The sequence below is a fragment of the Bison bison genome, unplaced genomic scaffold (genome assembly GCF_000754665.1).
Source record: "Bison bison bison isolate TAMUID 2011002044 unplaced genomic scaffold, Bison_UMD1.0 scf7180017864461, whole genome shotgun sequence".
In the NCBI taxonomy this organism is placed as follows: domain Eukaryota; kingdom Metazoa; phylum Chordata; class Mammalia; order Artiodactyla; family Bovidae; genus Bison; species Bison bison.
Genome location: NW_011495023.1, coordinates 8,617,449 through 8,643,328, shown reverse-complemented (window position 1 = coordinate 8,643,328; position 25,880 = coordinate 8,617,449). Strand labels below are relative to the sequence as shown.

General features: G+C 41.1%; 1 protein-coding gene across 1 annotated transcript in view; it reads right to left on the bottom strand.

Annotated features, from left to right (window-relative positions):
- The window catches only part of GPR158 (G protein-coupled receptor 158), a 296,434-nt gene that overhangs the window by 39,357 nt on the left and 231,197 nt on the right, over positions 1-25,880 (bottom strand). The gene's annotated exons all lie outside the window — the stretch shown is intronic.

The window sequence follows — 25,880 nt, the reverse complement described above, 5'->3', positions numbered from 1 at the left end:
AAAGTCTGGCACTGTTTCCACTGTTTCCCCATCTATTTCCCATGAAGTGATGGGACCGGATGCCATGATCTTCGTTTTCTGAGTGTTGAGCTTTAAGCCAACTTTTTCACTCTCCTCTTTCACTTTCATCAAGAGGTTTTTGAGTTCCTCTTCACTTTCTTCCATCAAGGTGGTGTCATCTGCATATCTGAGGTGATTGATATTTCTCCCGGCAATCTTGATTCTAGCTTGTGCTTCTTCCAGCCCAGCATCTCTCATGATGTACTCTGCATATAAGTTAAATAAGCAGGGTGACAATATACAGCCTTGACGTACTCCTTTTCCTATTTGGAACCAGTCTGTTGTCCAAGCTTAAATGTCTTTATTTCCCCAGATGGGACAGCCAGATATGCTTTCACTGCCTGCCTTTCTCACCTGGAGCCTTGCCTTTTCCTGTATCCACACTTTTGGTAGTATCTTCTGCCCCCATATGAAATACTCCTGAGAGGATTATCTGTACTGCATCCCAACCCCCCATAAATCTACCAAAAATAGGAAACCCATAAAAAATCTAGCTACTAGAAGAACTACCTAAGGCATATTTTCAAGAACTCTTCCCATTTTTCTTTCCAATACTAGCAGCTACCACTAGATATAAAGATATTTTATTTGAAGTGTGTGAAGCAGGATAGAAGTGAGCCGCTTTTGGCACTAAGTAACCTAAGACCAAAGAACACGTACAACTGCTGAGTGCATGAGCACAAGATATAAACTGCTCGCAGAGGTGTAGGAGGGCGGGGTGAGAGAGAGAGAGACACATTTAGGGCCAGCAAGAGAGAAAGTGTGTCACCCCCGAACCACCAATTTCCTTTTACCTTTAATATTGCCTCTTGGGAACTCACTATGCTTTGCCTAGAGGTTTGTTTCCCCCAATTTTGTTGAGAGGAAGCCTTCTGTGTTAAGGTCTAAGCCGGGGTGTACCCCATGGGCATTTTAAGGAACTGGTTCTTCAACACTGCAAGTTTCTTCCTTTAAAAAAAAAATCTATTCATTTATTTGGCTGCACTGGGTCTTAGTTGTGGCATGAGAACTCTTTTAGTTGTGGTATGTGGGATCTAGTTCCCTAACCAAGGATCCAACCTGGACCCCCTGCACTGGGAGTGCGGAATCTAAGCCACCAGACCACCAGTGAAGTCCCTGGAAGTTTCTTCAGAGGCTTACAAAAATCAATCAACTGATTAAAGTGGCGGGATGTGCTAGGTATTATAATAAACTTCAGAGCAGTCCCCCCATTTTCAAACAAATTTGCACAGATTATCCACCCATTTGATCAAACATGATTTTTTTTTTAGCTAGCTTTAAAGTCAGCTTGATTGCTTATACTATTTGGATACAGAACACAACAAATTCAGGAAGAAAAGAGAAGCACAGAGAAAAGAATATACATTTTAAAAATATGTACAAAGTAGAAGAATCCTTTAAAATTATTTTATTTTGCAAATATAGAGACAACACCAAAGATAGAAAATTGACCTCTGCTGTGTTTGTTCAGTGGGTACAAGGCTGGGTGCTTCTCTGGAAGAATAATGCTTAAAAGATAGACCAGTCAGTGGCCAGCACAGTCCAGAGCTCTGTCCAAAGCTCTGACACTGAAAGGCATGCCGCTCCTGTTTCACACCTGATATTTTAAGGATTTGAGCAAGTTTCCTAGTAGTGTCAGACACAGCAATTCTACTTTCCTAATTGACTCGTCAAGCATTACTTGTTCCAGATCGGTGAAACTGACTGTGAATTAAACCACTTTTATAGGTGAAGAAGGTGTTACATTGGGGTTTCTGTTAGTAGGTGTGTGTAAGCAGTTTCATTTATTAAAAAAGAAGAATGACAGATGCTGGTGGTGAGACCTGTATTGATGAAGCTGCCATTTAATAAGGACCTGAAGGACTTCTGAGGCTTTAAGGACTTTCTCTAAACATCTATTGTGGTGTGCCTGTGTGCTCAGTCCTGTCCCACTCTATGCGGTCCCATGGACTGTAGCCTGCCAGGCTCTCTCTCTGGGATTTCCCAGGCAAGAATACTGGAGTGAGTTGCCGTTTTCTTCTCCAGAGAATCTTCCCAACCCAGGGACTGAACCTGAATCTCTTGTGTCTCCTGCATTGGCAGGCAGATTCTTCACCACTGTGCCATCTGTTTGGCCAAAAATTTCATTTGGGTTTTCCATAACATTTTATGGAAAAACCTGAAGAAACTTTTTGGCCAACCCAATACAATTTACCTCTGCTTCATACAAGGGAAAGTCTTGCTAGTCAAATATTTTTCCAGGCCCACTCATCCCTCTCAAGTTTACTGTGCTCCCAACAATCATTATTGAACAAGCAAAAAATGACACATATCTTATCTTAATGGAGACCAGTCCACGAAAGTCACACTTGGAAACATCTAGTGCTAAAACCTAGTACTTACTCTATCCAGGTTTGCTATATTTTGAACTAGGAGGATGGAAATGTATCATTTAGGCATGACTATATATATAAAAACACTTTTATACATGATTTGCTTTAAAAATATGTAGATTCAAAGTCCTTGAATGTGTTGTAAATTATTTTTTCTATATTTGGCAAGACATATGGTTCCATACACAGGAAATATTTAGGGTGAAGATGCATGTTCTGTAAATATTTAATTATCTAAAGTTGGATTTAAACTACAAAAAATAAAAAATACTTAATAAAATTACTACATACATGAAGGGATCTATGGGTGTGATTATGTCCTTATATAACCATGGTCTAAAACTTATCACTTTGCACTTGGCTCCTACTATTCCAAAACAAAAAACGGGATAATAGATGAAAAACATAAAATATATAACTTAAAAATTTTATAATATATACAAGTAACATTTCGGGGTTATTATAACAGTAGATGGGATATGCCACAACCCCTCTAAAATTTCCAATGTAATACTCCCAAAGAAATAACAAGAAATGAAAGGGTGACAGCTCTAAAAACTAAAGACAAAGATGACAAGATTCCACAATCTCAGCTATGATTCTACTCACTGCGTAGTAGAACTAACAAGCATCTTTTAAATAAAATACCACTTGCCTCATTCTCTAAACAACAGTAAGATCTGAAGACCCAAAGATAACAGAGAAAGCTTTTCATTCACACTCCTTGTCAAGGTCTAACACTGAGACCCATAGGCTTCTACTAAACAAAACAAACAGATTCTAAAATTTTTGGTCATGCCCTAACTGTGCAGGAACTCTTTCTACATCAGTTGGTCCTGGAGCCTTCCAGCCCATCAACACCCTTCGTCCATCAGCTCCTCTTATCTCCATCCATTCACAGGTTAGACCTCCCAGGATGCAGCATTCAGAAAAATGATGCTTAGCTCCCCAGGAAACGCATGGCAAGGTGGAGAGAAGAGCACAGAGAGGTTGTGCCTAGAAAGCACAAGGGAGCATCCCTAGTGTGTCTTCCCTACATGCCACAAGAAAAGGCACTTTCCATAAATATCCCATCTTAACAAATGTAATAAAAACAAATGACTATTTTTGTTTTAAACTTTTATACCCTCAGTTTAACAGAAACATCTACTTCTGCTTTATTGCCTACACCAAAGCCTTTAGCTGTGTGGATCACAACAAACTGTGGAAAATTCTTAAAGAGAAGGGAATACCAGACCACTTTACCTGCCTTCTGAGAAATCTGTATGCAGGTCAAGAAGCAACAGTCAGAACTAGACATGAAACAACAGACTGGTTCCAAATCGGGAAAGGAGTACATCAAGGGTGCATATTGTCACCCTGCTTATTTATCTTATATGTAGAGGACATCATGTGATGTACCAGGCTGGATGAAGAATAAGCTGGAATCAAGATTGCCGGGAGAAATATCAATAACCTCAGATATGCAGATGACACCACCCTTATGGCAGAAAGTGAAGAAGAACTAAAGAGCCTCTTGATGAAAGTGAAAGAGGAGAGGGAAAAAGTTGGCTTAAACCTCAACATTCAGAAAACTAAGATCATGGCATCTGTTCCTATCACTTCATGGCAAATAGATGGGGAAACAATGGAAACAGTGACAGACTTTATTTTTTTTGGATTCCAAAATCACTGCAGATGGTGACTGCAGCCATGAAATTAAGACGCTTGCTCCTTGGAAGAAAAGTTATGACCAACCTAGACAGCATTTTAAAAAGCAGAGACATTACTTTGCCAACAAACATTCATCTATTCAATGCTATGGTTTTTCCAGTAGTCATGTATGGATGTGAGAGTTCAACTATAAAGAAAGCTGAGTGCCAAAGAATTGATGCTTTTGAACTGTGGTGTTGGAGAAGACTCTTGAGAGTCCCTTAACTGGAAGGAGATCCAACCCAATCCATCCTAAAGGAAATCAGTCCAGAATATTCATTGGAAGGACTGATGTTGAAGCTGAAGGCCCGATGTTGAAGCCAGCACTTTGGCCACCTGATGCAAAGAACTGACTCATTTGAAACGACCCTGATGCTGGGAAAGACTGAAGGCAGGAGGAAAAGGGGACAACAGAGGATGAGATGGTTGGATGGCATTGCCAACTCAACGGGCATGAGTTTGAGTAAACTCCGGGAGTTGGTGATGGACAGGGAGGCCTGGCATTGCAAAGAGTCGGACACGACTAAGGGACTAAACTGAACTGAACTGAACCGCCCTAAGTGGCAGTCTGGGCTCCACCACTAATTGGACATTTGACCTGGGACATGTGACACAGAGCTTAAGGACACAAATTCCTTAAGTTCTGTGGACGTGTTTCCTCAGAAGCTTAATGAAAATAATGAAAACTCCTATAGTATTAATAGAAGCACTGAATAAACCACAGATAAATGAAGAAACATCAGTTTTATCCTTATCCTTCCAGGGAGGGTGAAGAAAGTTTCCAAGACCTAATAAAATGCACTAAGAATTCTACTTTTAGAAAAATGTCCCACATATACGTGCATACAAAATAAGCAAAGATGCATATCCAGGAATAATCACTAAAGCATCCTGTGCAATAGAAAAACAATGAAAATATTCTCCCACTCAGAGGGGATGCCTTAAACCTATAATTCATGTTATAGCCATACAAAATGCAAAGCCATGAATTTCAAAATAATAAATGGATCTGACTCTGTTGCTGTAGAAACATCTTTAAGAGAAATTGTAAATGAAAATAAAGTTGCAAAAGAGTATTAAGATATGATTCTGTTTCTACATATGTAAAAAAGAAATGTCTGGCTGCTCACTCAATGGACAATTAAGACTATTTACCTCTGGGGTAGATGGCTTGGGGATTGAGGGGGTGGGGAAGGGAGAGGGATTTTTACTTTTTAACTTGTATCTTTTGGTACTAGCTGGTTTTTTAATAATGAGAATGTATTACTTTGTAATAAACAAAAAAAATTATGTAATAATTATAAATACCTAACTCTTAATGGGGTCTGGAGAGTTGTTTCTTTTTTTAACTTTTTTTTTTTTTTTTGGAAGTGGACCCTTTTTAAAGCTTTTATTATATTTTATTACAATATTGCTTCTGTTGTTTATGTTCTGTTTTTGACTGAGGGGCATGTGGGTTCTTAATTCCCTAACCAGGGACCAAAGTCCCACTCCTTGCTTTGGAAGGCAAAGTCTTAACCACTGGATCACCAGAGAAGTTGCTGGAGAGTTGTTTCTAAGTACTAGGGATCTGAGAGTGAAATGGAAAAGGTACCATATATGATATCTATGAACTGACATATGGAGGCAGCAAGATACAGAAAAATGACCTCAGAGAAACTGGAGGATCTTCAGAACCTCAGACCTCAGTAAAGAAATAAAAGGCGCCACAGAAATCACCGAAAGAGAGTAGAAGTATAGCATTTTGAGAAGAAAGGATAAAAAATGACAAAGATTCACATTACCTAAAAGATGATTAAAAGCAAAAGCTTTTTTTCTTTTTTTTTACTGCCCAGAAGAGAATACACAAGATGCTCGTTCACCGAGCCATTTCCTGGTCTCAGGCGGCCCCTGGCCCTTGGCCATCTGTTTACCTGAGCTTTGTGGGTCATCCTTTTCCACTGAGACTCTTGCATCCACCATTCACTCAGAAAAATCATCTCTCTGTTCAGAGTCTGAAGACTTGCCAATTTGTTGAAGAAAGTGTGCAGAACCCAGAAAACAACAGGTTCTATAAACAACACTAAAAGTCTAAAAAAGGAATGATTCACGCTACAGTCACAAGTCCTTCCACCCTCCGTGGGGAAGCAGGCAGTGCCAAGACCCACCCTCAATGCCCTGAGCAGAAAGAAGCCTGGATTCCTTGAGAAGCCGAGGAATACAGGGAAAGACTTCAGTATTTGGAGACATAAGGGACTTCTCTGCCACTTACTAACTGCATGACCTTGAGCAGCTCATTCTATCTCCTCCTTCATTTGGGAAGCTGAGTTAATAACCTCTCCCCTCCCTGGCCCCCAGGATGGGGAAGAAATGTATGTGAAAGCACTGATCAGCTAGAGTGGTGTAATTATTTCTCCTACACTTATTCCTTCAGGACTGATGCAAAACCCTTTTTTCTTTTGTTTAAAATAAGCATTAGGTGATTCTACCTGATCTTTATAAATGCTCTCTAGATGGCAAATTAACATAAACATCAAATTGCCGTGATGAGGGAACTGTTCTGGCAGCCTGGTTCAGTCTGAGTCATTCACTGCCTCTCTCCTTCGGGAGAGGACACATTCTTATTACTCAGTTCCAAATAAAAGGCTGAAAATAAAGATCTAAGTTTAACTGTGGGTTACCATAAAAGCTCTTGAAGAATGTGTCAGTAAGCATTAACAAATGGATTTCTCAATATATTTTTAATCCTCCTCCTATTCACTTTCCTGTTCTGTAGTGCTCTGCTTAACATGTAATCACTGCTAATAAAAATCAGTCTCTACATGGAACTGTTACTGTTTATTGCATACCCGATTATCTAGTTCCTTGAACGGAGATACTCAGAAGGTTCAGTGACTTGCCCAAGATGATGTAGTTGAAACATGCTGAAGGTGGAATTATTCTAAACTGTCAACATTTTCATGTTTCTTTTTAATGAAAAGCTGTTTGGTATCCAAGGTCACATTTTCTTATTGGTAAAAAAGCAAGTTATTAATTGCTCTCCAATGGAAGTAGTTCAAAGTCAATGTTCTTCAGATAATTATTTTTCCTCATGTAGACAGGACCCTACTCCTTTTGAAATTCTTGCGATTTCCTGTGCCCCTCCACCCTCATCTCTACAAGAACTGAACTCAAAGGTCTTTCCCATGCACAGAACCTTCTTTTGTCACATCCTGCTATTCAATATGTTCTGCACATTCACACACTCTAACTTCACAATTCCTTGGCCTCCTCTACTCCTCTGTCTTTCTCAGATGAGGGGAAATCTACATGGCCCACGAGGAAGGTGGGTATCACCTGGAAAAGCTGTCTTGGACCATACACCACAGGCTCAAGGCCATGGGAATAAAGCTGTTTCGAGGAATACTACTTGCTTGCTACCTTAAGGACATCTTTATCTTGGTGAACAGAAGTTATATGATGTATTTTGCCACAGGTTTTCCAGCCAAAATACAAATTTGATAAAATCTTACCCTTGCCTAGAAACCACTCTTGGCTTCCTGTTTTACATTTAAGTAAAGTTTACATTGCTCAAAATGGTTTACAAAGTCCCTTCTTCTGTGTCCCCATCATCCTTTATAGGTTCTCTCTTGCAATACCACCTCTTCTCTGTGCTCAGAGTCCTTTTTTCCTTTATTGTGGAACATATTACACGGCATTGCAATACCATTTGTACACTAGATCTCTGCTCCACTGGGCAATATGTTCAATTTATGCCAATGGAATGAATAAATGGAAGCGGTTTTCATCTAGGAATCATCAGCTCCAAATTCAGAAGGTTTAACAAACTAAATGCACTAAGATAAATTGAGAAGCATGATAACATGTCCAAGTCACAGAGAAAGGAGGAGCTCTTGGAATAGCCTTTGGTAAGGGTCATGGAATAAGATGTGCCACTATATCCTCATAAGACAAGTACAACTAGGAAGCGTCATAAATAGTTCAATTTTTTCTTTAAACTTTTGGCTGCACCAAGTGGAATGTGGGATCTTAGTTCCGTGACCAGGAATCAAACCTGTGCCCCCTGCAGTGGAAGTGCAGGGTCCTAACCACTGGACTGTCAGAAGTCACAATAGTTCAATTTTAAAGGCACTTAATAAAAGGGTAATTTTAAAATATTTTTCTTCCTGGTTGTCACAGTGCCTATTAGAATCATCTTTTTTATCTATAAACAATTCCTAATGAAATTTATCTGAAAGGATTAGAGTGATGACAACTAACTGAAAGCACTTAGGATAGAATAAGTTCTAGAAAGCAGAGGTATAGGATAAGGAAGTTTTGATGGGCAGTAGACCCCGGTTCGATTCCTGGGTCGGGAAGACCCCCTGAAGAAGGGATAGGCTACCCACTCCAGTATTCTTTGGCTTCCCTTGTGGCTTAGCTCGTAAAGAATCCACCTGCAATGCAGAAGACCTGGGTTCGATTCCTGGGTTGGGAAGATCTCCTGGAGAAAGGAAAGGCTAGCCACTCCAGTATACTGGCCTGGAGAATTCCATGGACTATATATCCATGGGGTCGCGAAGAGTTGGACATGACTGAGCAACTTTCACTTTCAGAAGGAAAGAGGGCTTTCCTGGTGGCTCAGTGTTAGGGAATCCACCTGTCAATGCAGGAGACACAGGTTTTATCCCTGGGTTGGGAAGATTCCCTGGAGAAGGAAATGGCAACCCACTCCAGTATTCTTGCCTGGGAAATCCCATGGACAGAGGAAGCCTGGTCCATGGAGTTGAGTAAGAGTTGGGCATGACTAAGTGACTAAACAGCAACAAGAAGAAGGAAAGAAACTCTTCAGGACACGGCCTACAGAGTGGGGGAGCCCAGTGAGGCAGGCTCAAGATGTTAGAAGACAGCCGGTACCCAGGTTGGACAGTGTTTGGTACTGATGCAAGAAGAGGTGCTGAGGGACTGACTTCCTTGCAGTCCAGTGTTTAAGACCCCACACTTCCAATGCAGGGGTTGTGGGTTCGATCCCTGCTCAGGGATCTAAGATCCCACATGCCATGTGGCAAGGCCAAAAAGTTCTTTAGAAGAAGAAGAGATGCTGAAAGGAGAGGAGCAGACCCCAGGTCTGTTTCCTGCTGCTTCCTATAAAGATGTTTTCTCGCTCAAAGAGTTTTGTCACATCAGAATCCCTTAATTTATGCAAGACCTCAAACAGACCTTTCGTCTGCGTCTATTTTCTCGCGTATGTGCTTATTTGTCTGGGTAGCTGAGGAGCACTGTTCACTGGATATATTTTTAACCTTTCCTGCCTGATGCTGACTCACTGGCAGTAGCTGCTCTGGCTGCACCCTCTTGCCTGTGGTGGTGGGGTGGGAGTGGGGCAAGGGCACACAGCTGCAAAGGCTTCAGAGGCTGTCAGGTGGGCCTCCTGCCCATCAGTGGTGTCTGCTGCTGCTGCTAAGTCACTTTAGTCGTGTCCAACTCTGTGTGACCCCATAGACTCCAGCCCACCAGGCTCCCCCATCCCTGGGATTCTCCAGGCAAGAACACTGGAGTGGGTTGCCATTGCCTTCCCCAGCAGCGGTGTCTAGACAGGTCCTAAGTTCTGTGGATTCTCATCTGCAAGAACATTTCATGATCACAAGTCAGTTTGGGCTGTTCTTAAACTTCACAGAAATGGAATCACTGAGTGTGTATTCTGCTGTGAGACTGAATGACTATCACATGCTTGATGCAGAAGCCAGCTTTGAGTTGGCATGAGAGGGTTTTTAGCCTTTGACAAAGTTTGTGAGAAAAAAAAAATAAAGGAAAGGCCCTTTCTCATGTATGGTATGCCTGTTGCTTATGACTGTTAAAATTTGTCTTAGGCACATGTCTTCCCTGTTTTGAGCCTACCTTTTGTCTTTTTTGGAGGACACAGTTCAATTTCTTACACCATGGACATACCATCGCCAACCCCGCACCAGTCCCACGGTGGGGGCCTGTGCACCAGAATGAACTGGTATTTTTTTCTTAACTTAATAAGCACCCCTCCGATTCTGTTTTTGCTTTTTTGCTGTGCCAGGTGGCATGCAGGGTCTTAATTCCCTGACCAGGGATAGAATCTGTGCCCCTACATTGCAAGTGCAGAGTCTTAACTACTGGACCACCAGGGAAGTCTGGCAGTGTTAGCAAAGGTGTTAGCACCTCCACTTTGATTTATAGGAACTCAAAATCAAGGGACAAGGTTAACTGTTTGCTCTTTGAAATAAAATATGGATTAAATTAGAACTCTAAAATATATTTTATATAAAATAGAGAAATTGCCCAAGTACTGGGAAAGCCTTTTGAATTTTCAAAAAATTTTCACATTCTGTCATTTCAGAAGCTACATGGCTACAGTTCCACTTTGGCTCAGGAGAGGGAGACCCCGCCTCAGAAGCACAAGCGGGATGTGCACACAGACCTCTCGTTGTCATCCACCCTCCTGACTCTCCCCCCAGTGACCTAAATATATGAAGCGTTGAGGAGAAAAAGACACTATTCTGTGGGAATGGAATGAAACTATAATTTGTTTGTGGTGTCATACTAAAGCAGTTAGGTCAGAAGGGCCAGTGGGGTTTTTGTTTGTTTAAGTCAAACTGATGAGAAAGTAAGACTATATGCAAACTATTGCTGCTGGCTTGCCAAGGAAGAGCAAAAAAAAAAAAAAAAAGCCAATGGGTGGAACAGGGCAGATATGGATGTAGGATCAAGGTCTCTAACACAATAGATCAGGTCTCCCTGTACCTCCACTGGCAGGCGTGAAGGATTTTTCTTTTTAATTCTTTTTTTTTTGTAATATATTTTTAATTGGAGTATAACTGCTTTACAGTGTTTTGTTAGTTTCTGCTGTGCAATGTGAATCAGCTCCAGGTATACATGCATCCCCTCCCTCTTGAGCCTCTCCCCTCAGCCCCATCCCACCCCTCTAGGTCATCACAGAGCAACAAGCTCAGCTCCCTGTGCCGTACGGCAGCTTCCCACTAGCTACTGACTTGACGCATGCTGGTGTATACATGCCGATCCTACTCTCTCAACTCGTCCCACCCTCTCCTTCCCTCACTGTGTCCGCAAGTCCACTCGGTACGTCTGTGTCTCTACTCCTGCCCTGCAAATAGGTTCATCCATACCATATTTCTGAAGAATGTTTTAACAGTGGCTCTTCATTGGTGCAGTCACCAGGCCAACTGATAAGATTCTTATATTTCCTTTAACCCCATCTCGACCTTCTCAACACAGCTATTGAGGTGTTAATGTGTTTCATGACAATTTCTTGGCATCATCTTGTGTTAGTAACCTTCCTTTATACTTTTCCTTTATTCTTTTCCTTTCTACTAGTGGGAGCTAGTATAATAACATATTATAAGTGAAGGCAATGCTTGAGTAACCATGGCAACCTCCTCCAGTGCAGCCAGCCACGTTCCCCTCCCTGAAACCCAAGGCTTCTCAAAGATGTCTTTTGATGAGCAAAACTTTTTAACTCTAATGAATTCCAAAGCACCCACTTTTTCTTTCATTTTCAGTGATTTGTGTGGCTTTTCCTGGTCCTTCTCCCCATTGCCCTCGACATATTTATCCAGTTGTTTTGCAACATTTGTTGAAAAGACTTAACTTTCCATATTAATTACCTTGATGCCTTTGTAAAAAAATCAATTGACCTTCTATGAGTGGATAGAACTCTGGCTACTTCATTTTGTCTGATGGATCTATTCACCTGCCCTCGGTCCAATTAACACTGTGTTGTGTCACTGTATTGTGTTCAGAGCCTTACAGTAACTCTTGAAATCTGACAGTGTTAGATTTCAGCTTTGCTCTTCCTACATATTGGTTTGGTTAGTCTAGATCCTTTGCTTATCTATATAAAATTTAGAGTCACCTTGTTAATTTTGACAACAAAAGCCTGTTGGAGTTTTGCTTATAATTGCAATGTTTCTACAGACCAAATGGAAGAAAGTCAACATTATTTAATTCCTGAACATTATATGTCCCTCCATTTATTAGGTTTTATTTTTACTAACATTTTGTGGCTTTTCAGTGTAGATATGTATCTTTCTAGATGGTTAGTGCTTTTAGATACTACAGTAAGTATAATTAAAAATTTTTTCATTTTTAAGTTGTTTCCTACTATTGATAAGAAAATTGATTTTTGTATGTTGACTTCGGATCCTACAACTTTGTCAAATTCACTTATTCATTATACTTCTGTACATTTCTTCAGATTGTCTATTGTAAATAAGTATGTTGTTGATGAATTAAAACATATTGCTGCTTCCTTTTCAGTTTGTACCCTTTTCCTTTCTTTTTCTTGCCTCACCACACTAGCCAGGACTTGCAGTATGAGGTTGAATGGTATTAGCTTGAACAAATATCTATGTGCTGTTTCTGATCTTAAGGAAAAAGCATGTATTTCACTACTAAGTACAGTTTTAGACAGATGTATTTTATTATACTGAGAAAGGGCTCTTCTGTTTTTCTTCTGAGACTTTTTATTATACCTAGGTATTGAATATTGTCAGATATTTTTCTACATCATTTGGGAAGATATATCAATTTTCTCCTTTATCCTATTAGTGTGGTGAATTATAGTATTTTATATTTTTAAAACACATTAACCCAACCTTGAATTTTTGAGATAAACACCATTTGGCCACAAAGTATTATTACTTTTACCTATCTGATTTGTTAATATTTTGTTAGGGGATTTTTGGATATACATTCATGAAAGTTGTTTTTATACATACTTATTATTATAAACCTAGTCAGGTTTTGGCATCAAAGTGTTCCTTGTTCTTTTATTATCTTGGGAAGTGTTCCCTCTTCTTTTATCATCTGAAACAGTTTCTCCATGGGAGAAAATGCCACTGAGCGGAAGCCAGCATTTCCTCTGGGTTAGCCCCTTGCTAATCCAACCAGTCCATTCTGAAGGAGATCAGCCCTGGCATTTCTTTGGAAGGAATGATGCTAAAGCTGAAACTCCAGTACTTTGGCCACCTCATGCGAAGAGTTGACTCATTGGAAAAGACTCTGATGCTGGGAGGGATTGGGGGCAGGAGGAAAAAGGGACGACAGAGGATGAGATGGCTGGATGGCATCACCGACTCGATGAATGTGAGTTTGAGTGAACTCCAGGAGATGGTGATGGACAGGGAGGCCTGGCGTGCTGCGATTCATGGGGTCACAAGAGTCAGACACGACTGAGCGACTGAACTGAACTGAACTGAACACTACTGCAGTTAAGTGACTAAAGGCTTGACTGTTACTTTCATTTTTGGCTTCTTACCTTAATCAGTTATTCTGACACCTGGTAGCTCAGCTCTCTCCAGCTCAGCTCAGCTCTTGACAGCATTATTTAATACAATTTTATCTTTTAATCATGTGAATAGTTTTTAAAAATACAGAAAGTGACAATAATAAAATACCTTGGCATTTGCACACTACACAAATTAATAATAACCATGTATAGTTTTGCTACTAATTGCCTTGGGACTTTAAATAACTTAAGACTTTACCCATATCAAGTGGAAGCTTCTTAATTCCACTCCACAGTCCCACTGTCTCCTACCTTCTCCAGAGGCAAGCACTAAAGTGAAGTTGATGTATATACACCCAGGATATGTTTTTCTACTTCTGTTCCATTTATGTGCATCCATCATAATATATAACTTTATTTTGTAAGTTTTCAAATTTGTATATAAATGGTAAATTGTGTATTAGCCTTTTGAAATTTATAGGCCTGTCTTTGTAGAATTAAACTGATTCGATTTCCATCAAGACAAAGCTAAAGCCAGATCTCTTTTCTAATCATTCATTTCCCTCCAACTCCTATATCTCATTACTAAAGCCAAGGAGAATTAGATGAGAGTTAACCTTATCTTCATAGGGTTTCAGAAATTAGGATGTTGGGCTGCTGTCTATGGGGTCGCACAGAGTCGAACACAACTAAAGCGACTTAGCAGCAGCAGCAGCAGCATCTCTGTTGGGACATCTCTCTTTATGAAAAAGTAAGCATATAACTTCCTGAAAACAGAACCCTGCTAGGTTTTCAGAGGTTCTCTGGTGGCTCAGATAGTAAAGAATCTACCTGCAGTGCAGGAGACATGGGTTTGAGCCCTGTGTCAGGAAGATCCTCTGGAGAAGGAAATGGCAACCCACTCCAGTATTCTTTTCCCTGGAGAATCCCCATGGACAGAGGAGCCTGGTGGGCTACCGTCCATGGGGTCACAAAGAGTTGGACACGACTGAATGACTTTCACTTAAAAGCAGGGTATCTGTTAACATGTCATAGCCATGCCAAGCTCTGGCCTCCCAGTTGGGGAGTAACAATATTAACAGAATCTAGTTGAAAATGCTCAGTTGGGTGTTTTTCAGACATTTCCCTAAAGCTGACGATGAATTACAGGAGTGAGAAGGGCTTCTGAGATCACTTATGCTGCCTTACTTTATGAAATTGCCTTAAAGTATGAAACTCTTAAGTATCTGAAATAAGGCTCTGATCAGAGCCCTAAACACTCAGTTTTGTGCATTTTGCACATTGGCTGGGGCCTTACAGATCTTGTTGAATTGCATTTTAGCTGTCATGCTCTTAGCCTTAATTGATGACTGTTTCAGAAATACCTCTAAGAAATTTGTTATTGCATTTGTCAGTGGAATATAAAAGAATGATAGCAGTCTTCAAGAGAATCTTTGGGACTCACTATATGATCAGTTTGCCTTCTAATCTCAGAGAAACTCCTAATTGTATAACTGTGTTTCCCACTTTGTGTTAGCTGTTAGCAAGCTCCAAGTCAAATTTTAGATCCATTTCTAGTCAGTTCATGAAACTACAAAACCAAATGGGATATATCTACAGAACTAATGAGTTACCCTTTTTTTCCCTACCAAATTTTCTTTTTCTCTTGATTCCTATAATAAATTGCTACATTTTAATTTCTGAACAATTTTCATTATTTTGTTATTCTGTACATATCTCTATAAAATTTTATTGTTTTTAGATTTTATTTATTAATTATTGGCTGTGATGGGTCTTTGTTGCTGTGTGGGCTTTTCTCTGGTTGTGGCAAGCAGGGGTTTCTCTCTGGTTGTGGTGCACAGGCTTCTTATTGCTGTGGCTTCTCTTGTTGCAGGGCACGGGGTCTAGGGCACGTAGGCTCCAGTAGTTGCTCTGTGGCACGTGGCGTCTTCCCAGACCAGGGATTGAACCCATGTCCCCTGCACTGGCAGGTGAGTTCTTAACCACTGGGCCATCAGGGAAGTCCTGCATGTTGTACTAAATTTTGCACATTAGTCCTCCAACATTGGAAGACTGCCAACAGAAAGGGAGATCATTGCCTCCTGGGGGCAGGGAAACAAGCCAGCTTATGTTCAGTGTTTGGAGAACTACCAGGCTGCCAAGTGGTCCCATCCTAACCCTCAGTCACAAGACTAGTACCAGGGCAACTTTATAAATGTGGTTCTAAATGAGAGAGTTGAACCCACACTTACCCTGGTTCAACGTATATGGGACAATCTATTAAGACATAGCTTGTCTGACCCATGGTAGGTGCTTGATACATGGTAGCGTTCTCCCCTGCCTAGAGTCCTGGGTAGGGTAGTTTATTGTGGAAACACATTGGCTATATAAACTTGAATCTGTTCTGAAATTAGTTTTGAAAATCATGACTGTTCTGAGGTTATATAAGCCTACCTCTGTCTTAGGGGGAGCTGAAAATACTCTTAGACTCAGGCATTCCCTCTCTGGGACTCTCCCTGGGTTATACTGTCTCACTGCAAGAAGCAGTAATCAGAGCTGGAAACCTTCCAGGGCAAAGGGTGTGTGATACAGCAGCTCCCGGTGGGGTGCAATGTCAGCAAATTAGTTACAGTGGCTGAAGCTTTCCAGAACTTAGGGACGGGTTCCTGGTACTTAGTGCAGGGAAGACAATAGCTTGCAGCTGTTGGGAGAGCCCAGTACATGGAGGGCAGGGTCAGAAGATAAGACGGAAGGAAACACAGCACCTGGTCTTACCATTTAGACCCTGGATCTGCTCCATATGTGCCAGGCAGGTTGGACAGCTCCTTTTACAGTGGGTCCTGTTCTCTCAACACTGAAATGAAAACTGAGATTTCCTCAGTCTCAGTCACAGAATATTAGGATGATCTATGTCAGGCATCCTCTCCAACCTGACCTCCCACAGGTTTAAGCCCGCTTGAGTGTGGAATGTTCATCTCTCTATAAGACAGGAGCTACATCCGAGTCCACAGCCATTTCTGGATGGTTTTCCTCCAGGCTCTATAGATTCATTCAACAAACGTCTTCCCACCTACTGTCTGCCAGGCAGACTTAAGTGCTGAGTGCACTGCTGGGGATATACTGACAAAAGAGGATTCGGGCCTCCTGCAAATTGTGGTTAATTTAGAGAGGGAGAGAGACCATATACACAGCACAGATAAATAGACAAATGATTTTAAATGATCGTGAAGGAAAACAAACTAGGGTCAGTGATAGAAAATAATGGAAGGAGAGGGTTTTGGTAAGATGGTCAGGAAAGGTAGCTTGAAGAGAGACATCTGAGCAGAGATTCAGAGGATGAGCAGGAATGATGCTGTGCGCCCCCTTGTGGAATCAGGTGGCTGCGCAGGCTCACTGCTAGGAACCCCAGTACTGCCTGGTTTTAACCTCTCCTCAAACCTGTCAATCCTACAGGAAATCAACCCTGAATATTCACTGGAAGGACCGATGCTGAAGCTCCAATACTCTGGTGACCTGATACGAAGAACTGACTCCTTAGAAAAGGCCCTGATGCTGGGAAACATTGAGGGCAGGAGGAAAAGGGGGTGACAGAGGATGCGGCAGTTGGATAGCATCACTGACTTAATGTATATGAATTTGAGCAAATTCCGGGTGATGGTGGAGGACAGAGGAGCCTGGCGTGCTGCAGTCCACAGCGTCGCTAAGAATCAGACATGACTCTGTGACAACAATAACCTTCTCTCTCCTCGGTTATCCTCTCCCCAAAGCAACCCCGACTTTCTCTGTCCTGAGCTGTGACGAGGGGAATTTTTGCTGCCCAGTTTGCCTAGGGCAAGTCTGGGTTCCCGCTCTTCCCTCTGCCCCTTTCAGCCTTGCTGCTTGTTACCAGAAGTGATTTCCGTAAAGCATCCATCTATCTCTGTGCATGACAGACTGAAACCCCTGTGTGCTGGATAACGTCAAGTCTTAAAGCACGTTTTCCTTCAATGTGAATGTGAACTGATGCCAGACACAGCTGGAGATCTCCAAGCAAACTGTTTTCAGAGGAATAAAATGTCCAAATGATTCCAGAATTAATTTGATCTCACACAGCAACCTCGTTTTTTCTTCCATTCTCCTACCTTGCAGCAGTTTAATTTATATGCCAATAAGCTGCCATGTGCAATAACTTTGCAGTTGTAAGGTCTGTTCATTTATCAGTCACTTCACACAGTTTATACTGCTTCAAGATTTAAAGGCATGCATCTGCTTCAATGTGAGCCTAACCAGTTCTGTGTGTTGACAAAGGAAACATCCAGAAAAAAAATCCACCAGCATTTATGCTTTAAAACCAAATAAATAAGTATCTGATCACTTAGTTAAGACTGATCATCTCATATAAATAATTGTGTAAAGGTTATTATGTGTGCATTCTACAGTAACTTTATAATGGTCCTGTCTGATTTTCAGTAAAAGAGATAGGAATCTAATCTATGCTTTCACTTCCTCGTTTTTTGTTTTTTTTTTTGCCAAAAGGCATGGGATGATACCCAGGTGTTTTGAAAAAGTCAAAGCAGATCATCAAATTAAGAGCAAATAGTATCGAAAACCTGAAGAAGGTCCCACACCAGTATTTCCTTCCATATTTATTTGCAGTACATAGGGAACACAATTTTATCAAATGCAGGTTTTCAAAGAAATATCCAGTAAATCAGATGCAATTAAAGTAATGATTCCTGCAGACCACAAGCTCAATCATTCCCCCAGGTAAAGGGCAAGAATCCAGCCACATGTCTCTCGCACATCTTCCTTTGAGAAAATAGTACTAATCCTTTTGAGATTAATATGGAGCTAAAAGAAAATTCAGATGTCTAATCTCAGAAAAAATGGATTCATTCTGCTTTAAAAAAATTTGGGGTAATTGGAGGCTCAAATCAAATCAAGTGCAGGCAACCAGCCTACTGGATTTGAAGGCTTCCCACTGAACTAGGAAACAGCTCAGTCTCCTGCCAGCAAGGCCCTGCATAACTCAGCCCCTGCTGCCTCCTGAGCTCATCTCCTGAGCTCTGCCCCTACTTCCTGTGTCCAGGCCACTCTGGGCTTCTTTTTGATCCTCAAACATGTCAAAGCCTGTTCCTGCTCCAGGTCCTCTTATTCCCTGGGGTGCTGTGGCTGTTCACTAAAAGGATCTCTTCTCTTCATCTGAGTCTCACCTCACATGCCACCTCCCAGAGTGATCGTCTCATGTTCTCTATTTCATACTCTCCACAGCACCCATCATTCCCCCAAATCCTCATTTATTTATTAGTCAATCTTATTTCCTGCCTCCTGAACTAGATAATAAGCTCCTTGAGAATAGGGTCCAGTCTCTTGTTAATTGCCACATCTTCAAACGCAGAGAAAGAACTAATTCACACCAAAGGAAATACACAAGAGGAAGAAACAAACAACATGTGACCTTCAGAGAACAGGTGGCAACTTCCCAGGCTCTTGAATGGCTGAGGTTTGACATTCAACCTTTTTTTTAAAAGGTGGACAATTTTTAAAAAATCTTTATTGAATTTGTTTCAGTATTGCTTCTGTTTTATATCTTGCTTTGGCCATGAGGCATGTGAGATCTTAGCTCCCGGAGCAGGGATCAAACCCATACCTCTGTATGGGAAGGCGAAGTCTCAACCACTGGACCACCAGGGAAGTCCTGATAGATCACCCTCTAAAGGGTGGGGCAAAGAATTCATTAAAGGAGACTGTGCAAGATGGACTGGAGTTTCTGGGTGCAGAAGGGCAGATCCCACTGCATTTCATGGCAGGTTATGACCAACCTAGATAGCATATTGAAAAGCAGAGACATTACTTTGTCAACAAAGGTCTGTCTAGTCAAGGCTATGGTTTTTCCTGTGGTCATGTATGGATGTGAGAGTTGGACTGTGAAGAAAGCTGAGCACCAAAGAATTGATGCTTTTGAAGTGTGGTGTTGGAGAAGACTCTTGAGAGTCCCTTGGACTGCAAGGAGATCCAACCAGTCCATTCTGAAGGAGATCAGCCCTGGGATTTCTTTGGAAGGAATGATGTTAAAGCTGAAACCCCAGTACTTTGGCCACCTCATGCAAAGAGTTCACTCATTGGAAAAGACTCTGATGCTGGGAGGGATTGGGGGCAGGAGGAGAAGGGGACGGCAGAGGGTGAGATGGCTGGATGGCATCACTGACTCGATGGACGTGAGTCTGAGTGAACTCCAGGAGTTGGTGATGGACAGGGAGGCCTGGCGTGCTGTGATTCATGGGGTCGCAAAGGCAATGGCACTCCACTCCAGTACTCTTGCCTGGAGACTCCAATGGACAGAGGAGCCTGGTAGGCTGCAGTCCATGGGGTCGCGAAGAGTCGGACACAACTGAGTGACTTCACTTTCACTTTTCACTTTCATGCATTGGAGAAGGAAACGGCAACCCACTCCAGTGTTCCTGCCTGGAGAATCCCAGGGACAGGGGAGCCTGGTGGGCTGCCGTCTATGGGGTCGCACAGAGTCGGACACGACTGAAGTGACTTAGCAACAAAGAGTCAGACACGACTGAGCAAATGAACTGAAGTGAAACAGTCCTTTCACTGAATCATAAATGAACCTCTTTCAGACTCTTGAATTGCAAGTTCTCATTTGTAAAATAAAAGTCTTCCACAATTTTAATAACATCAAAAAACTTTCAGGAAAAGATGAAGGAAAAGAAATGAAACCTAGTCAGTTTTATCAGCTTGCTGCTGAGTCCATTTTCAGGCTACAATGAAAATAATTCCATAGAATTCAGATGCTTCTGCACTTCCCACTTACCCAAATTCCTGAGAGTTCAACTCTGTGTTCCTCCAAATCTGAAATATCTCAGCCACCCCTGAGGGCTTCCTTAGGCCCCAAGAGGAAGGTCATCCCCAGACCCTGAAGGCTTCCAGGGTCCCTAAAGCTCTGGAGCAAATGTTTGGCTGCTCTCCAGTCTGCATGCCAGGAGGTAATGCCTTTTGACACAAATCTGACAGTTCTGCAATCCGGTGCCTGGTGACATTCCAACATCTTATAACTACTGACTGTACTAAAGCAAGGCGACCCTATTTACCTCCCACGCAACCCTAAATTCAAAAATGGTTCGCTGCCCAGGTGACAGATCGTGGGAGGGTTATTAGTCACATGTAATAAAATACTTCTTCTGCTAAACTGCAACCTAAAATCTCGACACAGAGAGTCCAGGTTTACAAATACTAGTCAGATCGCTGGGCTTCAAGCTGGTGCCAATATTGCGTAAACATCTGTAGTTTTACTGTCAATACATGACACGTAAATTCTCATTTCGCAGATTCTCAACCTCTGGTGCACTGTAGAATCATCTGGAGAGTTTTTAAAATGCTGCTGCTCAGGCCCAACCTTATGCCACAACTAAAGATCCTGCAGGCTGCAACTAAGAGGGCAGTCAAATAAATGTTATTTTTTTTAATTACTCACATCTAGATTCCACCTGAAGAGATACTTAATGGAATTGGCAATACTGGCACTAGGTTGAATCCCAACAGTTTGACTAATATTTCTAACCTGTCTACAAACTAATACTGAAATACTTCTCTGATAATATCACCTCGTATTTCAGAAACATGGTCCTACTGACTGTTAATAGTTTTTGCTATGTTTATGTTAATAAAAACTTTTGTTTTTATTCTTCATACCTTACTCTGTGATCAAATGCATCTGTAAATGCGGACTTAAGCCTTTAAATACCAATATGCATTTAAAGTCACTAGGAAGGCAGTGACATTCAGCACGCAACACTTTCCAATTTTATTTCACCATGCAACACTTATTCAAAGGGCATTCCTTTGAATATAAAATAAACAAGTAACTACAAAATCATTCCATATACTTTTTTGTAAATGAAGAAACCAGTCAAAAGTCATCTATATCATTAACTCTGACTAAACAATCTCAAGCTGCCCAAACTGTCACAAAAATATGTTTTCACAGCCTTGAGATTCAAATTATTGGTTAGATTACAGACGATTACTTCACTAGCCTAAATGGTTATCGCTGCTTAAATAACTTCCCAATTCAGATGCTGAAAAGTCTGTGACAGAAAGGTTTCTTAAAGCCAGCTGCCTGCATTAGACAGCGCAGGAGCCTCTGTCAGTGGAGGAGCAGTTCTTCCGCTCCAGGTTTATCCATCCAACAAGTCTAGTCAGTTTCCTGAGACCTGCTCTGTCTTCAAATGGCCTCCTGAGAGGTTAAAAAACAATAGCCCCCTACCCAAACTACCCTTCGGAGTGCATTCAGTCAGAAAACTCTTTAAAAAAAACAAAAGAACAATTCTTTCAGAAAACACCTTAAGACAATCTTCTTGTAGGAGTGACATTTACAAACAGCAGCAAGGGGCTTATCTGAGCAAGAAGAAAAACTTGAATAGAAAGGCACTGGCTTATAGAAAAGGAAGAGGAATTGAGTGAGTAATGCTGAAGTCAGACCCCAGGGGACATAGGCAGAGACCTGCCATTGTATTCAAGTAGGCCCCACACTAGGGGACCTCTCAAAGTCCAGCTCTTCAGTGAGGCCTCAACAAAGGCACCTCTGATTCAACAATGAACACACCCCAAACTTCTCTCTTTGTAAAAGGGTTGTAAATCAGTAAGTTTTTTCAAAAATATACTAGGAATACGGTTTTTTCTTCAGTTACAATTCTGTATGTGATGATTTTTGTAGTTATTGTAATTTCACTCTTGGTAAATGCTAATTTTTACTCAAATCTAAAAAATCACTTTCAAATATTTTTTAAAAAACAAAGAGAAATTAAGAAACACAAATCTTCTAAAGACAAATTTACTATATTAGGTAATGAATATTTAGTATCAAAACAGAAAAAGCTAATATTTTAATTGATTGGATAGGTCATTTATCATGTTATAAGGTCTTAAAAAGAAGTACATTATGATGAATTTCATTTTCATCCTTTCATGTGAAATGTCTCAGTCTGTTGCCTTTATCTCTTCTTTGTACTAAAAGTTCAAAGACCCTCGGCCATATGCAGATAAAGTGAAAATGAAAGTCGCTCAGTCATGTCTGACTCTTTGCGACCCCATGGACTATATACATATACAGTCCATGAAATTCTCTAGACCAGAATATTGGAGTGAGTAGCCTTTCCCTTCTCCAGGGGATCTTCCCATCCCAGGGATCAAATCCAGGTCTCCCACATTGCAGGCAGCTTCTTTACCAGCTGAGCCATGAAGGAAGCTCAAGAATACTGGAGTGGGTAGCCTATCCCTTCTCCAGTGGATCTTCCTGACCCAGGAATTGAACTGGGGTCTCCTGCACTGCAGGCAGATTCTTTACCAACTGAGCTATCAGATAAAGCCCAGTCCAAAAGTCTGTAGTGTTCTGGGTTAGGGCAGCAGTCCCCAGTCTTTTTGGCACCAGGGACCAGTACTGCGGAAGACAATTTCTCCATGAACCAGGGGGTGGAGGACGGCTTTCCAGATTATTCAAGCACACTACACTTACTGTGAACTTTATTTCTATTATTATTATTATATCAGCTCCACTTCAGATCATCAGGTATTAATTAGATCCTGGAGATTCTGGATCCCTGGATTTGAGCACTGAGAAAGAACTTAAAGAGTCCCCCAGTGTTCATCGCAGCACTGTTTATAATAGCCAGGACATGGAAGCAACCTAGAGGTCCATCAGCAGATGAATGGATAAGAAAGCTGTGGTACATATACACAATGGAGTATTACTCAGCCATTAAAAAGAATACATTTGAATCAGTTCTAATGAGGTGGATGAAACTGGAGCCTATTATACAGAGTGAAGTAAGCCAGAAAGAAAAACACCAATTCAGTATATTAACGCATATATATGGAATTTAGAAAGATGGTAACAATAACCCTGTATACGAGACAGCAAAAGAGACACTGATATATAGAACAGTCTTTTGGACTCTGTGGGAGAGGGAGAGGGAGGGATGATTTGGGAGAATGGCCTTGAAATATGTATAATATCATATATGAAACGAGTCACCAGTCCAGGTTTGATGCAGGATACAGGATGCTTGGGGCTGGTGCACTGGGATGACCCAGAGGGATGGTATGGGGAGGGAGGAGGGAGGAGGGTTCAGGATGGGGAACACGTGTATACCTGTGGCGGATTCATTTTGATATATGGCAAAACCAATAAAATATTGTAAAGTTAAAAAATAAAATTAAAAATAAAACAAACTCAAAAAAAAAAAAGAGTCCAAATATGAAACCATTTTTCTTTTCAAGGTAGTATTTAATCTGAGACCAAAGGATGAAAAAGGAGTGGGCTAGAAAGAGTAACTCTTTTGTTACTTATAATACACTCTTGGGAGACAATAAGCAATGCGTTTTAATAGTTATATGTCCTAAACCACTTGTGACAGAATAAACAGGGCCACTGAAGAAGCTAGAGGTGGTGGAGGGAAGTCTGTAAGCAAGGGACAGTATTTTATGCAAGAAATTCACCACCCTCTCTTCTTTTTTTTTTTAATTTAAATTTATTTATTTTAATTGGAAGCTAATTACTTTACAATATTGTATTGGTTTTTCCATACATCAAATGTTTTGATTCAACGATGCTTTTCATAGCACTAATTGTGAGGATAAATATAGGAAACCACACACATGTCTAAAGTATAGGGATCTGTCAAATGCATTTTGGTCCCTTCACATAACGGAAATCTAGTTGTCAAATAGAAATTTTTTAAGTCATAGAAAGAACAAAGATACATTCAGGAAGACATGATAATAATGAAACTATCAACATCCTATTCTTATTGTAGAATTATGGGTAACTTTTATTATCTTTATACTTTGATTCCTAAGTTTTTGAAAAAAAAAAAAACAAACCACTTTTATAATAAAAGCATTCGAATTACATTTAAAATTTACAGAATAAACCTGAGTACTTTTAAGAATGTAGGGAGAATCTAGGTGGGTTATGTGAGCTGTGTTTAGTTGCTTCAGTTGTGTCTAACTCTTTGTGACCCCATGGACTGCCAGGCTCTCTGTCCATAGAGTTTCCCAGACAAGAATACTGGAGTGGGTTGCCATTTCCTCCTCCAGGGGATCTTCCTGACCCAGGGATCAAACCCAGGTCTACTTCATTGCAGGCGGATTCTTTACCATCTGAGCCACTAGGGAAGGTGGGTTATAGTGAGTGATAAATGACAATTTATCTCAATTTTTGAAACATTTTTTCCTTTAAAAAAGTTTTATGATTATTATTTTTAACTGGAGGATAATTGCTTTAAAATGTTGTGCTGGTTTCCGCCATACAACATCACACATCTGTCATCACTATATATATGTGTATGTTCCCTCCCTCTTGGGCCTCCATCCCATCCCACCACCCATCCTGCTCTTTTAGGTCATCACCAAGTGCCAGGCGGGGCTGTGAAATGTATATTTATTCAGAGAGAGATATTAGTCAATGTTCAACAAGGCTAAGCTGCAGAAAGAAATGAATTCAGAAACTCCAGTTACTTAAAAGAATCTATTCTCACTCTTACAAAATCCAGTTTGTCTCAGGCAGTCCTCCTCTGTCCTGCAGCCACCCCATGGGGAAAACATGTCCTCAAAGTATCACAGCAGAGAAAGAGAAAGACAAAGGAGACACACTGGCTCAATCAATTTTACAAATCACTGTGACTTTTTACAATTTCATTGTCCAGTCTACTCATGTGACTCTCACACTTACTGCAAAGGAGAATGGGAAGTGTGAAGAAACACATGGATATTTGGTGAATGATAAAGTCTCTGTTACACGAGTATATGAGGTCTTCCCTGTGGCTCAGTCAGTCAAGAGTCTGCCTGTAATGCAGGAGACCCTGGGTTCAATCCTTGGGTCGGGAAGATCCCCTGGAGAAGGAAACGGCAACCCACTCCAGTATTCTTATCATGGAAAATAAGTCCAGGGGTTCACAAAGAATCAGACACGACTGAGTGGACTAAGGCACACACAAGGGTATATAGAGAAATAAAATACAAATGGTTGTCATGATCATTTTCACACACACACAACACACGGCATATATCATACATCCATGTGTGAGTGCTAAGTCACTTCAGTTGTGCCAAACTCTTTGCAACCCCATAGACTGTAGCCCACCAGGCTCCTCTGTCCATGGGATGCTCCAGGCAAGAATACTGGAGTGGGTTGCCATGCCCTCCTCCAGGGATCTTCCCGACCCAGGGATTGAACCTGCATCTCTTACATCTCCCAAATTGGCAGGCAGGCTGTTTACCACTAATGCCACTTGGGAAGCCCCAACATACATATCCACATTGAAAACATACCATGAAGCTCAATTCTCCTTGCTTTTCTTTGGTTTCCAAAGTTTCTAAAACGAACATGTATCTATTTTATTTTCCAAATTGGTGACCATTATAGTGTACCCCCTGACCGATTTTTCACTAGACACATCCTTAAGCAAGTCTACTTATAAGCAAGTATCTTTCTCTAAAGTATATATTTAGAAAGGGTATTTGGGGCTTGTACCTCATATACGGGCTTCCCAGGTGGC